Source organism: Mesocricetus auratus, unplaced genomic scaffold, assembly GCF_017639785.1.
Source record: "Mesocricetus auratus isolate SY011 unplaced genomic scaffold, BCM_Maur_2.0 Super-Scaffold_100026, whole genome shotgun sequence".
Lineage (NCBI taxonomy): Eukaryota > Metazoa > Chordata > Mammalia > Rodentia > Cricetidae > Mesocricetus > Mesocricetus auratus.
In genome coordinates, this window is record NW_024429207.1 from 7,432,640 (window position 1) to 7,452,477 (window position 19,838).

The 19,838-nt window shown below is 44.5% G+C and overlaps 1 long non-coding RNA gene across 1 annotated transcript in view; it reads right to left on the reverse strand.

The window, feature by feature from the left end:
- The window catches only part of LOC110340326, a 44,430-nt gene extending 25,897 nt beyond the window's left edge, over positions 1–18,533 (reverse strand). Inside the window, exons 1-2 of the long non-coding RNA XR_002382123.2 lie at positions 18,080–18,533; positions 16,892–17,021 (exon numbers count right to left, since the gene is read on the reverse strand). This is a non-coding gene — a long non-coding RNA (uncharacterized LOC110340326). The remainder of the gene's footprint in view (positions 1–16,891; positions 17,022–18,079) is intronic.
- Between the last annotated feature and the right edge of the window lie 1,305 nt (positions 18,534–19,838).

Consider the following 19,838-nt stretch of genomic DNA (forward strand, 5'->3'; position numbering starts at 1 on the left):
AAAGGACCAACAGCAGTTAAAATCCAAAATAGACATGGCCAGAAAAGAACTTCTCTAAGTCACACTGTAGCTGAAAATGTAAGATTATGGAGAAAAAGAAAACAAAAGCATGTAAAGCTACAAGACAAAAATGCCGACTCCCAAATGCCAACTCCTAAATGCCAACTGCCACAGGCAAAGTTTTCAGAGTAACATCAGACCCTGTGGTAGAACTGCCAGGAAGGTGTGGAACAATGGATCTCAAGTCCAGAGAGTCACTGCCAATCAAGTTGACTATATTCAGTGTAGTTATCTTAAAAGCCAGGAGAAACACAGCCCTCCAAACTAAATAATGGATGACCATGGGCCGGGAGTTCAAGTTCAAGTCACTTTGGAAGAGTTTATATGAACTTTATGGTCACAAAGGAAGTACAAAACACACAAATTTCCTAAACTTACAAAATATGTTAGTAGGGTTATCAGCAATTCAGGTTAGTATGACACAGGGGACTCTAGAGGAAGCCAGTGTGACCTTACTGTGTTCTTAGCTTTAGGGTTGGTGGTGCCTAAAGATCTGTCTGGATTAGGGATATATTTGAAGAGTTTTAGTCATGAGGCCAGGTGCAGAATTGAACAGCAAATGGTAATTAGACAGGACTAAGATAGCCCAAAGAAAAGGTTGATACTTGACCTACAACATTCTAGCTCTCCATGTTCACAATGTTCTAGTTGGCTAAACAGGGTGAAAGCTCTTAGTTACAGCTGTGGCTTCCTCAGAGTACTCCAGGTGACAGTGTTCTAACTTTCAAAAGGTAAAGACAAACACATTTGGGAAGGTGACAGTGGCAGCCAGTTAAGTGGAATAGCTAGAAAAGTCCCTTGAGTGAAATGAATCATGATTGCTTTTCTGTTCTTGCTGGAGGCTAGGTGTTTTGCATAAGAAGAACGGGGCATGAACTGGAAGCCGCTTTAACAAAGCTCAGCTCTACCCTTTAACAGTGGTTCTCAAACCTTCCTGATGCTGTGGCCCTTAATACCGCTCCTCAAGCAGTACTAACCCCCCCAGTCGTAAAATTATTTTCATTGCTACTTCATAACTGTAATCTTTCTACTGTTGTGAATGAGAATGTAAATATCTGTGTTTTCCAATGGTCCTAGGTGACCCCTGTGAAGGGTCCTTTGATCCCCTGAGGGGTCACGAACCACAGGTTGAGAACCACTACAAGCAGATATTGGCATTAGAGAAGCTATTTATCCTTTGGGCTTCAATGTGTTCATCTATAACATTCTGTTATTGGTACACAATAGCAGTACAGCAGATGTTGGAGGCCCTAAATAAGGAGATAAATGAAAGGCTGACAGCCATGGGATTAAAAGCTGTTGACCAAACCCAGGCTTAGCAGATTCAAGACAAACACAGTAGTGTGGACAGAAAGCTGTGTTTTAATGGGCTGACAGGTAAACACAGAAAGGGGATTGATTCTGCAGTACGTTGTAGTCTGCAAAAGACAAAAGTGTTTCAGATATATTGAAGCCGTCTTCATTTTGAGGGCTTGGTGTTTTTGGAATATTTTCCCAATCTCATGTCTTGCAAGGAAAGGAAGTTAAATAAAATATAAAGAAAGAAAAACATGCTTCTATCAACCGGAATGAATTTAATCAAGGCACGGACACTCCTTATGTCAAGGTTTTGCTTACAGGGGCCTCCAACACGTCACTCGGATAATATACGACATGTTATTTGTTGTCCCAACCAGTACCCAAGGAAGTTATTCATGTGAATGCATGCAGAGTCTCCGGGGCTCTGCAGACTTGAGTCCCGCTTTCCTCTAACGATCATGGAAAAGACGAGAGCCCGAACAATGCATGCCTCTTTCCCTGCACGGTTATAATGAATAGAAGCGAAGGTGTAGCCTGCTGATCGGTGAACTGGAACACTGCGTCTCAGATCACAGAGAACAAACCCTGTTGTCAAGAGCGTTTTCTCAAGCGCTTTCTGTACTCCTCAATTCAGCCCGCTTTTCCGAGCCTCAGTACCCAGAGAGGCCTTAACTGGGTCAGAAGGGCATTCTGCTCGATGTCTCCAGAGGTTAAAAAAAATGTAATATTAGAATTCTTTTCATTCTTTTCTAAAGTACTTTTAAGGAGCATCAGAAATTACTTGATTAAAAAAAATGTCTTCAGCACTCATTCTTTGTATTCGTTGTTTGGTCTTTCAAACCTGAAAGATGGTATAAAGTTCTTATGTACCAGGCATACCTAGGAAGAACGAAGCTATCCCAATGTGACGTGTGTCCTGTGTTCCACCTATCTGGGCCATTGTAGCAAGGCACCTGGAGGCAGGGGGATTGGAATTTCCCTCAGGAATCTCATATTAGAGAAGGATGAAGCCTGGCCTGAGTCAGAGAGGAATCTTTTGTAGAAATTCCATGCAGTGCTAGTAACTTGACTGAGAACCTTGCAGGAGGGATGAGAGACAAGGTAATGGTTGGTCAGAGCTGGCTGGAGTCATACCTTAACCGAGCCTGCTTAAGTTTGACCCTCCTGATAGGACAGGGAAGAAGGGCTGGGTGTGGTGTGTGTGAGGGGTATGCATCATCCCGTCTCTTCGTTTCTCTTATCAGCGGCCACATTGAGGAAATGGCTTTTTTTCTTCTTTTTATCATTGCTTTTCTGTTTAATTAGATTACTAACGATGGGTGGCCAAAGCTGGCTTATTGGAATGCCGGGGCCTGGCTCAGGCTCTTAATAACTCTGGTAACACTGTATCTTAGGAATTTTACAGCCTGCTCATATAATCTCACCTCCTCCTCTTTGAACTCCCGTAGCTTGGCTGGTGCTTGGATGTGGGCCTTTGCTTCTGCTTCCATCAGTTACTGGATAAAGGATCTATGATGGCAATTAGGGAGTCGCCAATCTGATTACAGGGGAAGGTCAGTTCAGGTTACCCTCTCCACTATTGCTAGGAGTCTTAGCTGGGGTCATCCTGGTGGATTCCTGGGAATTTCCCTAGCACAAGGTTTCTCCAACCCCTATAATGGCTCCCTCTATCAAGAAATCTCTTTCAAGGGGCTCAAGGGGTGGGGGTGGGCCTCAAGATCATATGGAGAAACCCACAGAGACACTTGACCGGAACTTGTGAGAGCTCACAGACTCTAGACCGATAGCTGCGGGGAAGGTGCATCATGGGATTGAACGTGGCCCTACCCATGTGGAAGACAGTTATGTAGCTTGGTCTATCTGAGGGGCCCCTGACAGTGGGACCAGGATCTATCTGAGCAGGAGAGGAGAGAGGGGGAGCTGTGGTTGGTATGTAAAATGAATTTTCAAAAAAGAATTGTACAACCTGCTTGAAGGAACAAGTATGAAAGTTGAAGAAGAAATAAACATGTAGCACACCTATGTTTTTCATTTTATAATAAGATTGAGAAAAGTAGTAAGGAATGGTGGCATATGCCTTAAATTTCAGCACTCGGGACGCCGAAGCAGGCAGATCTCTGTGAGTTTGAAACCAGCCTGGTCTACAGAACAAGTCCCAGGACAGCCGGGGCTATACAAAGAAACCCTATCTCAAATCAAAACAAAAATGATTGGAAGAAGTAACATTTACTGAACATGTTCCAGGGACAAGCTTATGACTAGTTAAATAATTATGAAGGCTGTGACATGCTGTCCCAAGAGAGAATGCCCCCCCAGTGAATATTTCACAGTGAAGGCATTGGGGATAACATGTTCTGGAAGATCTCTCTGAACTTTTCCCTTGGCTTTCTGTCATATAGTGCGTCATGGAGCCCAGGAAGAAACTTAAAACTATTTTTCAAAGCATGTCATAGGGTCTTTGTGTAAGAAATAGCATACCTATATCCAGACGACATTTTTATCTGTGAAGATGAGGGATTGTGGGGGAACAATGGAGACCCACAGTCCTTGCTAAGTCCCGCCAGTTTATCACCATCAGAATATATGCTTTTTGTCCATCATATCTTTTCACACCTTTCCCCTCCACCAAACCGATACAAAATAACTCATGTCTAACTATTTCAGGGGTCTTCATTTCTCTTTGAAGACCCCATGTGACATAAAAATTATATGAGCTTGCTTCCCTCTTGTCAATCTTTTTTTTTTTTTTTTTTTTTTGGTTATAGTAGGTTTGCTACCAGCTGTGAGGACATCTAGCCCAACTCTGTCCCTGAGCCTGAGGAGGTCGCCTCTTAGAGGCCCCTGCTCACTAAGTTACAGTTGGAGTGGGGAGACAGTAATATGCACCATTGATGAGCGAACACTTCTCAGGGGACAATCACGCCTAAAGTGGCTGAATGTAAAATCTCGCTTTTCTTTCTCTCTCTCTTTAAAATTAGCTAATTTTCTATGTGTGTTTTGCCTCTGCATGCAAGTGTTTGCGCCACGTGTGTACTTGCTGCCCACTGGTTTTATTTTGTGTGTCTGAGTGTTTTGCCCGCATGCATGTATTCGCACCACATGCGTGCCTGCTGCCCCCAGAGGTCAGAGGATGGCATTTCATCCCTTGCAACTGGAGTTACAGATGGTTGTGAACCATCGTGTCGGTTCTGGGTATGGAATCAGGGTCTTCTACAAAGATGATGTGTGGTCCTAACCTCTGAGCCACATTGCAGCCCAAGCAGAGCTTCCAGGACTGTCCTTGGTTCTCAGGCAAGGAATGCAGAAGGGAGCTCTGTTTCCCATTTCTTTTTTACAGATATTTTTATTTTTTATGTATCTGGGTATTTTGCTTACATGTATGTTGGTATGCCATGTGCATGTGTGCAGCTCCTGCAAAGGCCAGAGAAGGCATTGGATCCTTTGGAAATAGTTCTCAGACATCATGTGGGTGCTGGGAATTGAACCCAGGTCCTCTATAAGAGGAGCTAGTGCCCTAAACCAGTGAAGCATCTCGCCAGTTTCTCCAGCTTCTGTGGCTTCTAAGGTACAATGCTCAAAAACGGTAATCAACAACAAGGTGATTTTTTAAAAAAGAGTTTTCTTTTGTAAAGTGATTTGTATATTTAAGCACGAGTGATAACTGCTAATATAGTCAAACAAGGTTATAAACATTCTGATATGAAGTAAGCACAGCCTACTTGTTGTTTTAATACCCATGTTAAAATGTCTTTAGAGCTACTGGAGGATGTAATTCAGTGGTATAGTTCTAGATCCATCTTTGGCAGCAATGAAAAATTAGTTTATTTATTAGGTAAAAATGTTTTTAGGAAAACCAGTACTACATCCGAAAGCAGCCATGGCTTTATCAGCTGTGTTAAAGGCCTGGCTCCAAAGAAGACTCTAGAATAAAGATTTCTTTTTCTTCCCCTATCACCCTAGTGTTTCTATCCTGCCTCAGCCTCAGCCACATGCCTGGGATGGATAAGGAAACTATTTCCTCCCGTGTAGTAACTATAAACAACTTTTCACATCTATAGCTTCTGATTTGAGAATCCTTTAATTACATCACACCTAACAACAAAAGTTACACATTTGGATGAAAGAATTATAAATCACAGTCATAATGAAAAAAAGTCACACTATGTTGACAATTCCCCAAGAAGGAATGACTATTAAAATGTCCAAAATATTAAAATGTTAAAATGATGCAGATCCAAGGTCGCTGATGTTAATCTTAGTCCCTTTGAAACCATTCATTACTTACCTCTGTGTGTCACCTAACATCACTGCGACTAAGGAAACTAAAAGTCTTGCTTCTGCATTAAGAATGTTGCTAGCAGTTGGGCACTGGTGGCGCACGCCTTTAATTCCAGCACTTGGGAGGCAGAGGTAGGCAGATCTCTGTGAGTTCGAGGCCAGCCTGGTCTACAGAGTGAGTTCCAGGACAGCCTCCAAAACAATACAGAGAAACCCTGCCTCGAAAAACCAAAAAAAAAAAAAATGTCGTTAGCTATTGTTACAAGATTTAGCAGCCTTGGAGACCATTGAGATTGAGACCTCTCAGGATCCTCTCAGACCCCACCTCCTGTTTCCTTGATAATCCTGGGAAGGGAAACATCACCACTCTGCCTTCTTCATATTTAAATCTCCATGAAAAGAGGGAGGTTTTAGAGCCTTTTTGATGCCCACTAAGGGAAAGCTACTTCCCCCTGACCAAAAGAATGGCATCTACCTCTGGCCCTGAATAGAGACATGATATGTTAGTATTACAGACTATTGTCTCCTTCCTTAAGAATTAATCTACCTGGGCAGATCAATCACCTGGCCAAGAGACCACCCCTCGGGAAACATGGTTCACATGAGGACATGGTAGAGTGATGGGAGCACTAATTATGCACTAAGGAGATAGTGTGCTTATATATCCCAGGACTCCTTGCTCCTACACAGCTGCTTACAGATCGTTTGCTGTGTAGTTCTGTCAAGCCTGCCCCCTTTTCTAAGTTCTAATAAAAAAGTAGACTTTTCATTTTCCCTATTTTCATTCCTTTTTCTTTCTGATACCACCCTTAAACTGTAAGTATACTTTCCCCACCAGTCTGGGTTCGCCCTCCCCCTGAAGCCTCTCTGCTTTGTTCATTCAGTCCTGTTTTAAGTGCCATTCAAATGCTAAGATGCACTCCAACACACATATATTAACTTACAGACACCAGCGGATTTTAAAGACAGCGCTTAGGTTGACAGGCATCTCTTCTAACTATCAACTTCAGTTGGTAGAGAGTTAATTATCTTCTAATTAAATGACCTCAATTGCCTTCTAATGAGATGATAGAAGTGGAATATTATTAGCGTGGAAGAGTGTAAGAGGTTAAATAAACACAGTGCTGACTAATTCTGCTTCAACAAGGGCTCTTCACGGTTGATTTGTGGGCCATAGACATCTTGAGGCTCTCGAAGCCCTCATGTATTGATGACTTCTGCCTCACTGTAGCAAAATAAAAACTCATGGGAGAAAAAGAGTTATTTTGGCTCACGGTTTCAGGGAGCTTTCAGTCCACTGTGGTAGGAAGTCAGTAAGGTCAGTCCATGGAAGCTTCTCAAAGCACAGCAGACCAGCAAGCAAAAGGACAGGGACCAAAACCATAACCTTGAAAGGCCCACACCCAGCAATACACTTCTGTCAGATAGGCCCCACCTCCAGAAGGTTCCACAGCCCCACAGAATGGCACCATCAGCTTCAGAACAAGCATGTAAAGTCTGACCTGTGGGGGACATTCCAGTTCAAGCCACAGCACTCCCTAAACTAAGAGACGTGAACACTCACACATGGCATACATGCCTGCTATACAAATGGTGAAGGCCATAGGCCTTCTCCCCTTGACTAAGACTGGGTATTGTGTTACAGTGAAAGCAATTATCAGACTGAACCCAGCCTTTGGACAAACATTTAGAAGCTGCTAGGCACACACACACACAAAAGCTGTCTAACCAGTTCTGTAAACTCCACGAAGGACTGGCTCTTCGTGTTTTTGGCGCTTTGACAAATGCCCTGCACAAAAGCTTCAGTTAAGGCAGCTATTCTGTCAGCAGTAGTTAGCTGACCATTAGTCACAGTCAGGTGCAAAATCTCTGAATGGCAGGCCCTACTTTAAATCCTAAGTCAGGAAGAGCCTCTGGGATTACCATTCAGGTAAATGAGAAACCCAGTTTTTGAAAGGGCAATGAATCCACATATTTGGAGCATCACTTTTCCACCAATGCTTCTAGAATATATCAGATAAACAACAATGTGGTTGCTGTTTGCTAGGGGCAAAGGCATAGGGAATACCTACAGCCGCCTCTAGGACCAGACATCAGAAGTCCTGGATGTTAGTCTAATTCTAGACATAAATATCAAATCCCCATGCCAAGGAAAAATTTAGGATCTATTTCTCTCTCTCTCTCTCTCTCTCTCTCTCTCTCTCTCTCTCTCTCTCTCTCTCTCTCTCTCTCTGTGTGTGTGTGTGTGTGTGTACCACATGTGTTCAGTTCATTGGGATAGAAAAGATGGCACCCACTAAAGAAAAGGGATAACTCAGTAAAGCCCTTGGGATTAATAGGAGGCTTTAGTGGCTCTTCTGCATCCCCAGGGGTACAATTTTCACAAGGCAGGGAAGGCATTGGCTGGTCCTAGGGTTGAGGCTGGCACATGATTCGTGTTTGTCGTGAAGTGATGGGGAAAGGGCAAAGCAAACACAGGGCTGTTAGGCACTCGGTGGCAAATGTGGCGAGATATGCAGTGATCTGGAGTTCCTAGGGAAGCAACTGGAGGAAGGCCAAATGCTGCCCTCGTGAGCCTTTGGAAGGTCTTAACTTGCTCACCAAAGGGATGATTGCAGGTGAGAAGAAAGACGTACAGGTGATCCCCATTGCAGCTTCAGCTACAGAGGAAGGACGTCTCCTTGGTTACACATCATCCAAGCTGCTCCTCTGAAGGTGCCTAGGTTGCTGGGCAAGTGAGGGCCAAACTCGACAACCTGAATTTCACTAAGTTGAAGAAGCGTTGGTCCCTTTCTAAATGTGAAGAAAACCTAAGCTTAAGTGGATAGCTGGAGGTGAGGGTACCCTTCACTCACGGTAATTCCCAGAAGACCAATGAGCAAAGGACAACAGGGTATTACACGGGGATGAAACATGACAGGTGAAAAAGATTAAGCCTGTCCCTGGGGTGAGAAACGCCCTTCCTACCCAGAGTGTATACTTTGTATATTTCTCCCCTGCAAGCGTTAGTGGAGGGAGAGGCTTTTCACCTGACCTGGAATCCTATCAGCAGCCAAGTGTGGCCAAGGATAAAACAACAACCTCAGTATCCCCAGAGCCTGTCAGACCCAAGGAACAGCTTGAGACCATCAGGGTTAAGGATAGGCTTGGTGCACACCACTCTTGGATGGCTTATGAAAAATCATCATGGGTGGGGAGAGATAAAGTGGTATCTCTCATCATGTCACTGTACTCAGGGTCGCCCCTTTGTGGAAACAGGTACTGCCAGCTGTGAGGGTCTCTCCATGCTGAATTAGATCTTGCTGATTTGAAAAGTATCGCATTAGCCACTGAATCTCAATTGACATTTAACTGGAACTGATGGCACTGGACTTTTAGGGACCCTGAGCCTTTAAAGAGATTTTCCTGAAGTAATGCTAGCCAATAAGTGTCTCCCAGATTTGGGGAAAGCATTGAGTATGGGGATAGACACCTATAGTCCCAGCACTTAGGAAACTGAGGCAGGAAGATCATGAGTTCAAGGCAAGTCTTGGCTACATAGATTGACTATAGCCAGAGTTTTAGGGGGGGAAATTTCTGGCTTCAGAAATCCCAATAGACTAGGCTTGGCCACCCACTCCAGTATGCCAGCCAAAGTGAAGAGAAATCATGAGAAAAGAGGACAGAGTTAATTAACGCACACTGGGAAGAGGTACAGATAAAGAGATCAGTGACCTTGTCTTCAGAACATTGACCTTGAGGTTTGATGAGGAAAATTAAGGTGCAGTGATTTTCTTCTGGGTTGTTTTTCTGTTCTCTTCCCTCCCAGTTACAGAGTTGGAGAGGCCAGCTCACCCCCAGATGCTATTAGATGAACATGCTTGGATCTGAAATGGGGAGGCAGAAACCCCACTTTCAAAGGAAACTTCTCAGTGAACTCAAAGAGCACATGGCATTTTTCCAATAGAAAGCACATTCCAGAAAGTAAGCCCCAGGATAGTAGATGTACTCATTGCCCTGACTGTGATGACTTCAAGAAGACTGGTTAAGTTATGTCCCTGGAGTATGTTCACTTAGTTACATTATATGATTTGCCACTGATGTTAACCTTCTGAATCACTATTTGGTGCTCAATGTGGTATTTCTGTAGTTTGAATTTTTCATCTCAAGCTAGGGAGATGGCTCATCAGACAAGAGTGCTGGTTGTACCAAGCATGAGGAAGGTCTTGAGTTTTCTCCTGCTCCCCACATGAAGAAGAGAAAGCCAGGGATGGCTGTGTATGCTTGTAATCCCAGCACTGGGGGCAGAAAGAGGTGGATTCTGGGAGTTGAAGTAGGGGTGGCCTTGTTAGAGGACAGGTGTCACCGTGGAGGCAGACTTTGAGATCTCCTATATGCTCAAACCATGCAAAGTGAGACAGGCCACTTCTTGTTGCCTGCCCAAGATGTAGAACTCTGAGCTGCCTCACTAGCCACCATATCTGCTGGTGTGCCACCGTGTCCCATCATGATGATAATGGACTGAACCTCTTAGCTGTGAGCCACCCAGGTAAATGTTTTCCTTTATAAGAGTTGCTGTGGTTATGGTGTCTCTTCACAGCAACAGAAACCCTAGCTAAGACAGTCATGAAACTTTATTTTGTGCACAAATTCATTACAAATGTCCTATGGAATACTTGCAGGCAATGTTATGGTATATATGACACATAAATAAATTTCACACTCAAAGTCTGGCTTTAACTTCAAGAGATCTTAAATATAAATGAAAACATTCCAGAATCTTAAATAATCCAACATCTAAAAACACTTCTGGTCCCAAGCATTTTGGTCAAAGAAATAGTCAACTTTTAAACTCATGCCAAAATTTGCATTTCTCTATTGTCAAGCCAATGTCTTTCCTCTATACAAATCATAGAGCATCCAATTGGACCAGCTTGATTCACACGCATGTCTTTGACTTGAAGAGATGAACATCTTAGTAACAGGTCTAAAAGGGGGGTTGAAAAGCTATAAACAAAACAAAAGCAGAGTGGATATTAATGCCAAAACAAGCCCCCACAAAATATCACTCATCGGCTGTACCTGTCTATGCTTAGTAGCTGAGCTCAACATCATTTCAGAATTCTGTAAGTTGGATTAACTAATTAATTTATCCCTTTCCAATGTTTCTCTTGTCAGCTAACATAGTTGTCTTTACTGTAAGACAACTGGGTTAAACCTTTAAACATGGCCACACTCACATCTTGGGAGGTTGGTAATTGCCCACTGTCTAAGCTGTCTGTGTCTTTCTCACATGGTCCTTCATTCTCCTACAGGCTGGGCATTCATGGACATTGGAGAGTGGAGAAACAGATTGAACCACTGGATAGGAGTGGCTAAGAAAAAAGTCCATGCTAAGGCCAGGCCTAGGAGCACCTGCCTTTATTATCAGTATTCTGGAAGACAGAGGCAGGGGGAATCTTTCTGAGTTAAAGGCCAGCCTGGCATACATAGAGTTCCAGGTTAGCCAAGTCTACATAGTGAGATGCATCTTTAAAAAAAGTACACATATGAAAAAAGAGATTCCCCTTTTTTAGTATTGCAACTGATAAATAAAATTAGAGGGGGAGAGGAGCCTATTTTGGACTGTGTTCTTGGGTGAGCCTATAATAGAGCAAATAGAACTTTAGTTACTTGTATTCAAGGCCATATAATCAAACTGAACCCTAAAAACAAATCAACAGAAAAGCAGGACAATCCTTTAGACAAACCAGTTGTTCAAAGTGAGCAGAGATTAGCAACCACCAATGCAGAAGGGGTCCATTTGAGCTGGCTTTGTGGAGAAGTTCCCTCTGCATTAGCCCAAGGAGATGGGGAAATGACCTGAAGTAACCTGCTGCTCACATTTCAGCGTGCAATCCTGCTTCCTTGTTCCTGTTCAAACTACAAAATCCACTCTCAACAGCACACCCTTTAGCAGCCTGGATTACCAGGTTGATGAATCACTTCCAAACTCCAGCTAGACCGTTAAAGCTCATTTTCTTGAAATTTTCCTCTTTGATACTACTGAACAACATACAGTGCTAGTAAAAATGTTTTATTTTCCTAAAGATTAAATGGAAAAGAATTAAAACCTTAATTCTAGGGTTGCAATCATTAAATGAAGCCATATAGTCTTATTATAATATGTAAAGGAATACTTGGTAGAAGTTACTTATTATTGGTGTCATTATGAAGACTGTTATGGGCCTGGATCCCTCAGAAGGAAAGTCTATTGACTAGAATACTGTGTCAAGGTACATGGCAACCAGACTTTGTGATCAAATGTTTGGGGTTAAAGTTCCTTATCCCCACCCCATTTTTAACTCCCTAAATAGAAATAGAATAAGGGATTAAAATCTCATATTTTTCATTTTATTTTCCTTCACTTTTTGTATCCAGTTATATGTATGTGCACTGGCCATTGTCACAGTCAGCAATACAGGAACTCTAGGAGTTTCAGCAGAGACATTAGCACAGGAGAATTAGCAGAGGAGACTGACTAAAAATGTGTTGGAGGGCTGGAGAAGCAAAGCTAAGACCATAGAGACTTGTAAGTGTTGCAAACTACGACCATCGTTAGTCTGCACAACGAAAGGAAAGTAATACTATCCTGGGTCCATGATTCTCTGTTACTGTGGCTATCCACTGTCACACTGCTGGGGCAGAAACTCTCAAGAAGCTGAGAAGCTAAATTCCTACTGGTGGGGCCTGTCAGGGATTCCACCTAAGTGCTACGCCGGTGCCCCGGAGACTGGAGGAGCATCCTTGTGTCCTAAGCAATGGATTCTGTTATCGGTGCAGAAACTCACCCATCTACCCTGCCACTACTACTGCCTCTGTCAAGGACTTCGACCAATGAAGACATAAAACAGGCGTCTGCCTTCTACCTCCCTCCAGGTTTCCAGCAGTTTCTCCTATTGGTAGAGGCTGATTGGAAGCCAGCCAGCTGGCAAGCTGGGGAAACCGTAATTTGCAGCCTTCTAGACCCCCATAGAGAAGACAGGGAGAGTAAGAGTGGAGTTGAGAGCCGGCAGACAAATAGCCAGCACAGTGTGTGACTTAAACACAGATGTCTCCCATAGCACTGCTCTGTGTCTCCAGATGTTTTCTATTTGGTTTGTTTGAAGTAAACTGAACATCTGCTGAATGTTTCAAAACTTCTAATAGAACACTATCGCATCACATTAAGCCATCTACCGATCAAACTTCTCTTTCTTCTGGCCATCTACTCTTTTCCTCATGAGTGGGGGAAGGCAGGTTATGCAAATTCTGCCAAAACAAACAGAATGCCTCTTGCGCTTCACACCCTGCTCTCTAGAACACTGGGGAAATGATTCCGGCCCTCCTGACTCTTGTCAGTGCTTTATAAACTGCCAGGTGCATTATGTATGTTGTGTGGGACAACTCTCGCTTTGTCTTTCATGAAATGACTTCAAGAGATGCTCCTTATTTTCTCCTCAAAATGTATCCCTCGTTTCTTCCCTAAACTTGCTTGAGAAACTATAGAAGGGGAGTGTGGTAGTTGGAATGCAAATAATCCTGATAGGGTCATATATTTGGATGCTTGATCTCTAGGCGGTGGAGTTGTTTTGGGAAGGATCAGGAGGTGTGGCCTTGTTGAAGAAGGTGTGTAGAGTGAAGCCTTCCTGCCAGCCTGGTTCCAGAACCGCATCAGTCCCAAATGAACACACAGGACACTGTATTAATTATGAAGCTGTTGGCTGTTTGCTTGTTTCTTGCTGGCTAACTCTGACTTAAGTATTTATCCCATAATTGTTAATCTAAGTATTTCTCTTACCGGAGAAGAGTTCCGGACATCTTACTTCTCTGGCGGGCTACATTGTGACTCCCTGTGTTTCTCCTTCCCAGAGTCCTCCTCGACTCCTAGTCCCACCTATCTTGCTTCCCTATTGGCCAACAGTGCTTTATTCAACAACCAATTAGAGACAGATTTCAGAATGACCTCTCCCATCAAAGGTGTGTCACGGGGTGGGTGGGGGGAGCTGAGGTTTCAAAAGCCCACAACAGGCCTAGTCTCTTACTCCCTGCCTCTGACTTTGGATAAAATGTGAGCTTTCCGCTGCTGCTCCCGCACTGTACCTGCCTGCCTGCTACCCTGCACTCCATGATGGCTACGGACTTATCCTCTGAAACTGTAAACAAATCCCCAGTTTAACGCTCTCCTTTGTAAGTTGCCTTGGTTGACGTGTCTCTTCACAGCAATAGAAAAGTAACCCAGACAGGCAGGCCACAGGCCCTAGTTTTGGACTCATGGGCTCACTGCAGTTGTGGTGGCCTACGTAAGATCTGAACAGGACTGAATCCATCAACATTTCATCACAGGTCAGGGACGGGCTGAGGAGGCCCCACCATCCCTGAGGGATTATAGGTGGTTCCTGGTTGCTGGGGGAGGAAGCATCACTTTTTTTAGGTAATATAGCCACCGATAAGTTGTCCTTGCTCTGGTGGACAACATCCCATCCATATCCAGGCAAGGAACTCTAATTAAACGCAGTGGTCCACACACAAAGAAGGCACAAAAATGGGAGGAAGACTTGCGGGAAGAAGGGTTTCAGTGGGAGAGGGAAGGGGACAAAAGGGAAACAAAGGGCATAAATGACTAAACTTCAAACAGCAGAAAAAAACCTATTTTTTGCAAGTGATTATATAGAAGTCAGATAGATGCACAATCATGTAAAATGTTGTTCCATTGAGCTAACGGTCTTTTGAAACAATAGACTTGGATCTGGAGACATGAGCTCTAAGGCCAATGGATTCTTCTTAGACTTTCTCATGGGTTTATTGAAATGGAATTTTCTTTTTTGGGTCTGAACCACACTGCTGTCTGGAAGGGAAGTCCCAAAGGGGTGGAAAACAGGAGAATGTGATAGCTCAGAACCACTGTCACACGTTAGTCAGAGCTTAGGGACACTATCCCTGTCCTGTGGTTCGTTTCACAGGTAAAACCAGATTATACTGAACGACACAACAAGCAAATGCAAACTCGGAAAGTGAAGGAGGTTTCTTTAGGAAGTGGAAGTCTCACATACTTGCTATGGAGCGTTGAGCCTGCCTCCATACCTGGCTCCTCCTAAGGTCATGAGGAATGCAGGGAGCAGAGACAGGGGTAACAGCGGGTCATCAGGTACAGCCATATGTGAGGACATCACATTTATTGACTTCCTAGGTATATTATAGCCATGCTTTGCTATCATCTCATTTTAATTCATATGGATAAACAATCTCATGTTACCTCCTTTTCAGAAAGAGGAAACAAGAGATCTCACATCTAGCAAGCAGCAAAGTGGGATCCATTGTCTGTCTACTGTATTCACATGCTAGTTCTGGCTAACACATGAGGCCTGTCCCTGTTGCAGCAAGAAATAGAGACAAGCCATGTCCCCTGGTCACCTTTTGTACCCCAGGCACTATGCTACCAACTGGGACACAAATTGCCTACTCTGTTCTTCCTAGGCACCCTGAGTGATCTTCTGTTTTATAGAGGAGAAACAAAGTCTAATGTCACAAATTTGTGGAAACAGAGGGTGTAAATACAAATTTGACTTTCTCCCAAGTCATGTTTCTATGGCATCAGTTAATCTATCTTGGAATTTACAGTATAAGCATCTAGAATCCAGGAAGATTGCTCATAGGACAAGAGCCATGCAACTGAGCAGTGCCAGCATGGGGTAAGAAGAGAAAGTTGGGGACTGGGACCATGACACACTTGCATGGTTATTTGATGTTTTGTGGTCTTGTGTCTCTCAGAAGTCCAGAGAGGCCCAGTCCAGTCCATTTTTATTTTTTCCAGCACCCAGAAGAAGCCTGAATATTTGAACCCAGTCAAATAATTCTACTGATAACCCACAATGGATGCAATTCTTCTTACCACCTACACCCTCATTTGAGAACTGGCTCCCCAGAACAAGCTCTTTTCATAGCAGAATCAAGGTCATCCTCTTGGGTGTAGCCAGGCAGGACCCAAGGCAATCCCTAGAGATTACTGTGTCCCTTTGAACCCAGCAGATGGTCCACAAACATCTCTTGGGCATCTGAAAAAGCGCCTTAACTTATTTTTTTAATCCTCATCATCTTAAAGTGTTTCGCTGTAGCAAATGTCATGGGATCACACTGGAATTTGCCAGCCACACTGTGAGCAGAGTTGGTGCCATTAATGACATAAAGGGTGAAGCGAACAGATACATCATCATTTTCTCCCCATGGGTTATAGTCATGTCCTTACCCTTCTATACCCTGCTGTCCTTTGACGAAGACAAAAGGAGGAGAGCTTGTATTACTGGAAAACTGCCATCTAGAAATTCCTTCTAGCTCAGGGTTTTGCCCTCTCAACCTAGATCTCTCACTGGTCCAAATGAGACACATAAATGCCAAACAGCTCAGACATGGAAGGAGGGGAGAAGGGCAGGGAAGATGAGGAAGGGAGAGAGGGGAGGATGTTAGTTTTCATTTAAGGTCGTAGCTAAGCTAAGCTACTGTTGGGGAACATCACTCGTAGAAAACACTTTTGATGGCCCACGTGGCTTTGGGGAAAGCACCCGTGGGAAGCAGCACATTCCAAGGACCAGAAGAGCAGGACCTCCTCTGTCACGCTGCCTCTAGATTCTGCCTCCACCATCTTTCAAACCAGGGCTCAGAGAGGCAGTAGTGGTGCTGCTGCTCTTCCTCCATTTTGGAACATGCGTGCAGATCATTGAAGACATTTGAAAGACACGCCTCCTGGTGATTTGTAGGAGGGTCCAGCGACAGACTGCCTCCTAGCTCTCAGCGGACTCCGAGGATGCTTTGAAATGTCGCTTTCCTGCCTCACATTTGAGTTCCTCTTTCACACGTGGAACAGCAAGGGCCGCCACACAAATAGCCTTTCCGGGAGTCATGGAGTCCTCAGCTCCAAGGGGGCTGCCTGGATTGGAGTATCTGACCCCTCCCCCTGAGCCCTCGAGCCTGTGTTCTCAATGGTGGAAGATTCTAATTAACATGGTATTCTACCTGGGAACCTGGAAAACTAACTCTGTCTTCGTCTTTTCCCATTTTTTTTATGTGATCTGCAGGACGGAAGTCATAACTTAGAAACAAAACTCATACATAGGCATCAGACCGTCATAGAAAGTTTTGTAATAAAAAAACCTCATACAACGGCATGTATGAGGCCACTTGAATTGGGTTCTTCGTATAACTAGGACTGTTGACTCAGCAAAGTAAAAAAAACTTCTCTGGGATTGAGTCCTATACCCACCTGTTGTCACTGTGTTCATCTAACCAGTGGCAGATTCCTTGGGGAGAGAAATCGCATCCGAATGGAATGGCCAGTGTGCTGATCTCAAGTTCTACTTGCCTTCTGGACTTCAATTGCAGATGATCATTGCCTAAAAATAAATAAACAAACAAATAAGCAAGTAGATAAATAAGTGATTCTATCGAAGTCTCTAGTTTGGGCCTGGGAACTGCCGTATTAATCAGGGCATCCCTACCAAGACAGCAGTGCCCACTGGTTGGTAAGAGGCACAGAGACAACTTTAGGGAACACTGTCTGCTTTATTGCACTTGACCAGCCACTTATATAGTGGAAGTCTGTCTACTGTGATTGGTTAGTACAATACCTTGGATTGGATGAGCGCTCCCATCATCAGGATGTCTATAGGAAGACACACATTGAAGTAGATGTGAAGAGTGCAGACTCACCTGAAGGCCAGCTACTGCCTACTCAAGCTACTTCGGAATTCAGTGTTCTGATTTCAGGAGCATGGTATGCCATGCTTCTTACTTAGAAGCACAGTGTGCCAGCTAGGCTGACTGCTAGGCCATGCCTACATTGTCTCCTACAGGGGACCACATAACTGGCAAGCATAGGGACCTAAGTTCTAGTTCTAGAACCTAAGTTTAAAAAGTTGGATGAGATGGCACAGGCTTGTAATCCCATCACAGACAAAGTGAAACCTGGTGTATCCCTAGGGCTTACCAACCAGCCCAGTCTACCTGGCAACATTAGAGACCCTGCCTCAGAGAGACAGAGACAGAGATAGAGAAACACACACACACACACACACACACACACACAGAGAGAGAGAGAGAGAAAGAGAGAGAGAGAGAGAGAGAGAAAGAGAGAGAGAGAGAATGGGGGGGGGGAAGAAGAGACAATTGTGCCTGAAGAATGAAACCCAAGGTTGTCCTCTGGCCCCCAACACACACACACATACACACAAAGAGAGAGACAGATACACACACACACACACACATACACACAAAGAGAGAGACAGATACACACACACAGAGACACACACACACAGACACACACACACAGACACACATGCACACAGAGACAGATACACACACACTCACACACACACACACACACACACACACACACACACAACCTCTGCTTCCGTCATATCAGCGAAGCAAAGGTCCCTGCTGCCTTCCATACCTGATGGTTAACACCCTGGAGCCAGAGCAGCCAGAAGACACCGATGCATCTCCGCACCATCAGTGAATGGATTCTCCAAGTTGCCCCTGAGCAAAGGCCTTGTCTCCCACTTCTGACATGCGTACTCATTTACAGCTTTAGGACATTTTCTGAAAATACCAGGAACCTCTGACATAGTCCTTTGTCATTTCCTACTGCCCTTCATGCTTTTCCAAAGCCTTGTCCCTAAAGACAAGGCTCTGTGACCTAGAGATCACTGTCAGGTCAACAGTAGAGCTCTTTGGTGCCTAATACAGGAGGGGTCTGCTAAACATCCTCTGTTTGTAGTCACTGGATTGACATCTTTTCCAAAAGCAGATTGCAAATAATCCCCGTACACTGAAACCAGGCACTAGTCCTCACAAGAAGTAGGGCTCCGGCATCACCAATTCACATGTGTCTGTACACTCGGTCCCTCCCCTGCTGGCTCCCCCACCCCTGGCTGCAGTGAACTCTGTATTTATTTGCTGACTGCAATTCTTTTGCTTCTGATTTCATAGTCCTGCCTCTCTTGGTATTAGAAGCTGTATAAACAGCCTTATCTTTTGGCTGCAGTTTTTCCAAAAGCAAACACCTAAACTCCTTTCCTGTCTCTTTGCTGCTGGCTCGATATACTATACTGGGTTGTGTCAACTTCCCAGACCATTCTTCAGGGCCCTGTATGGCTTCATGGAAAAATACAGTGCCGCAGGCTCACTAGGCTGGTGGCCTGATCTGGGTTCATGGGGTCATGAGCAACACAGTGTGGTGCTAACTAAGGTTAAGGTTAACTGCGCTTCGTGCAGCTCCTCCAGAACACAAGGGCAGGCGGGTATCATTTTCACACACTAGCTTCAAGTCTGACACCTGGGAAGTAGGTTGGGTGTAGTCTACAAAGATTTGCTGGACTAGCAAGTAGGCAACTATTCACACCAGCAAGCACTGCCTCTCAGAGCAGGGGCTGGATGCTCAAAGGGGGGAAAAATCTCTTCACTGTTCTTCATTCCTCTTGCAATTAACAAATTCCTCCATTCACCCAAGTTTAATTGGTTTTCTTCTTCAAACCTGCCAAGGAACTCCCAACTGCCCTTAGTAGAGGTCCTTTATGGGCAATTTAAATCCAGTCCACTTACATCTTCAAATCTGATCAGCATGTACTAATCCCCAACATGGAGCTTGGTTTTTAAGATTGTTTCTTTCGTGAGTGAGTGAAGAAATCACACGTGCATTCCTGACTCCCCGATCGCCTCCCAAATCTTTGGACATGATATTAAGGAGAGCCCCATATTTTATTGCCTTTATACCCCCACCCTTCCATAGCCCTTTTCTCTGGGGGAAATTTCAATGGCTTTCTTTCTTGTTGCACAGATGTGAAGGGTCTTCCCACCCTGTGCTGGGAAACAAGCATCCCAGCCCTACAGCTTCTTTTCCTAGGACGAATGGCCTGAAGTTCACCGATCACACATCCAGCTCTCCTTTGCACTCTTGAGAATTTGTTCCTCCAACCAGCGTAGCTGGCTGTGTCAGATGTGGGCTAGCCTGAACACCAAAGTGTTTGTTGTGCGGGCAACAGAATAACGCCTGAGAACACAGTCTGGAGTGTGGGGCTCTTGTGCGTCACGGTGTGGGGGGAGCCCTGTGGCTGCGAAGGGCTCTGAAGCCTTGGTGGGAGCCCACACATTGGTCCTCTCAGCCAGGAGTGTCACCCTCAAGATGCAGAGTGGACTGGAAGTGAGATGTG